Consider the following 5,135-nt stretch of genomic DNA (forward strand, 5'->3'; position numbering starts at 1 on the left):
CCGGAGGCCTCCGGCTCAGCCCCACCAGCTAACGACCCGGACGTGGTAATTACCCGGACGGAATATGTTAGCCGGGGAGGCCGACCGTGCTGGCCAAATGCTCCGCGAAGGGGGAGTTGCTGCAACCCCACCGGGTGAATTTGGACCTCTCCAGCTACACCGACTTGAGCATTGGAGAGCTCGTCTCAGGCTACATCAGCCAAGTTCACAAGAGCCGGGACGCCGAGATCGCCATGGTCAACCAGATCCAACAAAAATCTGAGGTATTCTTCTGCTGTCTTCTTACTTTCTGCATAGTGACCCTTGTCATGCTAGCCCCCAAGTAGACAACTTATACTTGAATATGTTGTAGACTTAGGTCCCGGCTTACTCAACTAAGCCGGCAGTACGTAGACAGATACATTCAATATGCATTAGCCCCCAAGTGCCAAGTGTCTTTGCTTGGAAAGCGCTTGGGACTTATAGAATGACTGTTAATAACCCGGAAATATATGCAGGCTGTTGGCAAGAAATTAGAGTCGGACCTTGCGAATCTCAAGAGCCGGCTAAAGACACAAGAGATGGAGACCCGGAAGGCAAACGCCAAGTTTGTCTCCAGCATCGCCGCTCAAGAGAAGCTGAAGACCGAATTTGATGCTGAGCGGAAGGCCTGGGCTGAGGAGAAAGCTGCACTGGTGACCCGGGCATAACAGGCGGAAAAGGCCCTCACTGAGAAGACCGCTGAACTTTCCGGCCTAAAGCGCCAGGTTTCCCAAATGGTGGCTGCTATCTTCGGTAAGTCGCCTCGCCGGCTTTCATCAAGTCTGTATATGTTATGATTCATCCTTGTCACTGGCTTATCCGATCTTTATGAAACAGGTCCCAGGAGTGCCAACCTCAACCAGAGCGTGGTCACCAAGTTAAAGGCCCTGTACACCCTGGTGGAACAACTTTACACCGGGTCACGGCGCGCCTTAGCTGTGGTGGCCCTATCCAACGAGGTGCCAACCCATCTGGCCGAAGTCCTGCGCCGGCTCGCTGTTCTGCCACAGCGAATCCAGGAGCTACGCCGAGCCTCCGCAAGAGCCGGAGCAATTGCCGCGCTGAGCCGGGCCAAAGCATTCCTGCCGGAGCTAGACCCGGCAGACATCGCCCTGGGTTACCCAAGCCTGAAGGAAGACGGCTCAGCCTTCGACCAGAAGGACTTCGCGGCATGTGTGAAGGCTGTACGCCCGGTGGCCACCATCATCGGGAATGACATCGACTTAACCAAGTATCAGCCGGGGTACAACGCGGAGAATCAGAGGATTCCAACCCCCCGCTATGAAGCTCTCAATCTGATTCCTCCGGCTCGTCAGCACACCTTCGCCCCGGAGATTGACCCGGCCGGGTTAATTGACGAAGAAGCCCAGTTCGAAGCTCTCAGCGGCATCAATTGGAAGTCGTCAACCTTCGAGGTCTTGGGATCAACCGGAGCAGAAGACAGGAACGAGCCGGGGACTTCAACTCAACAGGCATCATAAAGCGGCTGGCGGTTCACCGAACAACGCTCCATCCTTGAGACTTGATGAATTTTGTAATAGAATAGGTGCAACAATTGATCTCTGCCGTGCCATCGTGCATGTAATGAATGCTGAAATCCCTTGAAATTATCCTTTTGGTGTTCCTCCGGGTCATAATTATCCCTTTGTCCTTCTCAACCTTAAAAGGTGCCTTTAAGTATCTGCATAGAAAGGCAAATCACAAGTCTCAAGGCGGCTTACCACCCTGAGAAGCAGGTGTTTGAGATGGATAACCCGGAATATGAATCAAAAAGGACTGGTCCTTAGTTACACTCTGAACATAGCCGTCATAACACACTTAACGGCCTGTAAGCATACTTCCGGATTAAATAACCCGGGTAGCACGGTTGGCATCTTAACTCTAATTGACTTGCCTTGATAATATCCATGATATTCAATTAACAAGATAAACCCAAAAGTAAGCCGGCAGGTGAAACCCGGCCATGCACACTTTGTCATAATCAGAGTAAATTTGTGATAAATCAGAACTTAGGGGCTTCCAGTTCGAATACGACCAGAGACCCGGCCCAAAAGGGGTTAAGCCAAGATTCGGATACGATCATATAGCCCCCAGTGGGTGTGGCGATGCCAATCAAAGGTTACCGACAGCTATGTTCTCTTTGGTTCGAATACGACCCATGTTTGAACAGGAAGCCCCCAAGTGATTCTTAAAATTGTTTAACGACGCTGATTCGAATACGATCCACGTCGGTTCTCAGAGGGGTTAAACTGTGATTCAAATATGATCAAAGTTAACTTCCCAACGAGCTCGGCACTGTGCCAATCAAGTGGGTATCGACAGCTATGTTCTCTTTGGTTCGAATACGACCCATGTTTGAACAGGAAGCCCCCAAGTGACCTTACTGCTTACGGCTAAACTCAAATACGATCATAAGCCGGATCCTCCTTTAAATCAGCATGTAAAGAATAACACACGCATAATTGGGGAAGAAAAAAGGACAGAGGCCCTGCTTTACTGCTTATCATAATATATACATGTCTGAGATAAATATGTACACCACGAGAGCCGGCAGCTCAAGTGTAGTAAGGCCGAAGCTGAGCTATATTCCACGGCCGACGGGTCTCCTCCTCAGATTTACGCGAATCTTTATGTTCCCGAATATCAATGAGGTAATATGACCCGTTATGCAAGTTCTTACTGACCACAAAGGGCCCTTCCCAAGGTGGGGATAACTTGTGTACATCTGTTTGATCCTGGATGAGCCGGAGCACAAGGTCGCCTTCCTGGAAGACCCGGGATTTGACCCGGCGGCTATGATAACGGCGCGGGTCTTGTTGGTAAATCGCCGAACGGGCTGCTGCCACCTCACGCTGTTCCTCCAACAAGTCCAAAGCATCTTGGCGCGCCTGTTCATTATCTGTCTCCACATAAGCCGCCACACGAGGTGAATCGTGACGGATGTCGCTGGGGAGGACTGCTTCTGCTCCATAAACCATGAAGAAAGGCGTGAAGCCTGTAGATCTATTAGGAGTAGTGTTGATGCTCCATAAGACGGAGGGCAACTCCTCCACCCAACAACCCGGCGTCCGTTGCAAAGGGACCAAAAGCCGGGGCTTGATGCCCTTCAGAATCTCCTGGTTAGCTCTCTCAGCTTGACCATTGGATTGGGGATGAGCCACTGAGGAAACATCAAGTCGGATATGCTCTCGTTGACAAAATTCTTCCATAGCGCCCTTGGATAAATTGGTGCCATTGTCAGTTATGATGCTGTGCGGAAAGCCGAAGCGGAAAATCACCTTTTTCATAAATTGAACCGCCGTGGCTGCATCGCACTTGCTAACTGGCTCAGCCTCCACCCACTTCGTGAATTTGTCAACAGCCACCAAGAGGTGGGTCTTCTTATCCCTGGACCGTTTAAAAGGCCCAACCATATCAAGCCCCCAGACCGCAAAGGGCCAAGTGATCGGGATCATCCTCAACTCCTGAGCCGGCACATGAGCCCGTCGTGAGAACCTTTGGCAACCATCACACTTACTGACCAAGTCCTCTGCATCAGCGTGAGCCGTCAGCCAATAAAAACCATGATGGAAAGCCTTGGCCACAAGAGATTTTGAACCGACATGATGGCCACAATCCCCTTCATGGATCTCGCGCAAGATCTCTTGACCTTCCTCAGGGGAGATACAACGCTGAAACGCCCCTGAAACACTGCGATGATGCAACTCGCCATCAATAACAATCATTGACTTAGCCCGCCGGGTTACTTGCCTGGCCAGAGTTTCATCCTCAGGCAACTCTCCCCGGGTTATATAAGCCATATATGGCATTGTCCAGTCTGGTATGACATGAAGAGCCGCCACCAGTCGTGCCTCCGGGTCAGGGATAGCCAAGTCCTCTTCTGTAGGCAACTTAACCGAGGGGTTGTACAGGACATCCAGAAAAGTGTTAGGCGGCACCGGCTTTCGCTGAGAGCCTAGCCGGCTTAAAGCATCAGCCGCCTCGTTCTTCCTGCGATCAATGTGCTCCACTTGGTATCCCTGAAAGTGCCCAGCAATGGCATCAACCTCGCGACGATAAGCCGCCATGAGAGGATCCTTAGAATCCCAGGTGCCTGATACTTGTTGAGCCACCAAATCTGAGTCCCCAAAGCACCTTACCCGGCTTAAGCTCATCTCCTTAGCCACCCGAAGACCGTGGAGCAAAGCTTCGTATTCAGCCGCATTGTTAGTGCAAGGAAACATCAACCGTAGCACATAATGGAATTTGTCACCTTTAGGGGAAGCCAGTACAACACCAGCCCCCGAGCCCTCCAACTGTCTGGACCCATCGAAGTGGATAGTCCAGTAAGTGTTATCCGGCTTTTGCTCAGGCACTTGAGACTCCGTCCAATCATTGATGAAATCCACCAAAGCCTGAGATTTAACAGCAGTGCGTGGCACATATTTGAGGCCATGAGGTCCAAGTTCTATAGCCCACTTAGCAATTCTCCCTGTAGCCTCTCTGTTCTGGATAATATCACCAAGGGGGCAGAACTGACCACAGTGATGGGATGACCCTGAAAATAATGTTTGAGCTTCCGGCTCGCCATGAACACACCGTATACGAGCTTCTGCCAATGCGGGTACCGCTGCTTGGACTCAATGAGCACCTTGCTGGCATAATAAACCGGCCGCTGAACCGGATGCTCCTTACCCGCCTCCTTGCGCTCCACTACAATAGCCACGCTGACGGCGCGTGCGTTTGCCGCTACATATAGTAGCAAGGGCTCCTTATCAACCAGAGCAGCAAGGACGGGGGGCTCTGCCAGTTGCTTTTTCAAATCCTCAAAAGCGGTATTAGCTGCATCATTCCAGATAAAGTTATCAGTTTTCTTCATCAACTGATATAGGGGCATAGCTTTCTCACCCAAACGGCTTATAAACCGGCTTAAAGCAGCGATGCGACCTGCCAAACGCTGAACGTCATTTATACACGCCGGCTTAGCCAGGGAAGTAATGGCCTTGATCTTCTCCGGGTTAGCCTCAATGCCTCTGTCAGAAACCAAGAAGCCCAATAGCTTGCCTGCCGGAACACCAAAAACACACTTGGCCAGGTTAAGCATCATCTTTTAGACCCGGAGATTATCGAAGGTT

Source organism: Aegilops tauschii, chromosome 6 (genome assembly GCF_002575655.3).
Source record: "Aegilops tauschii subsp. strangulata cultivar AL8/78 chromosome 6, Aet v6.0, whole genome shotgun sequence".
NCBI lineage: Eukaryota > Viridiplantae > Streptophyta > Magnoliopsida > Poales > Poaceae > Aegilops > Aegilops tauschii.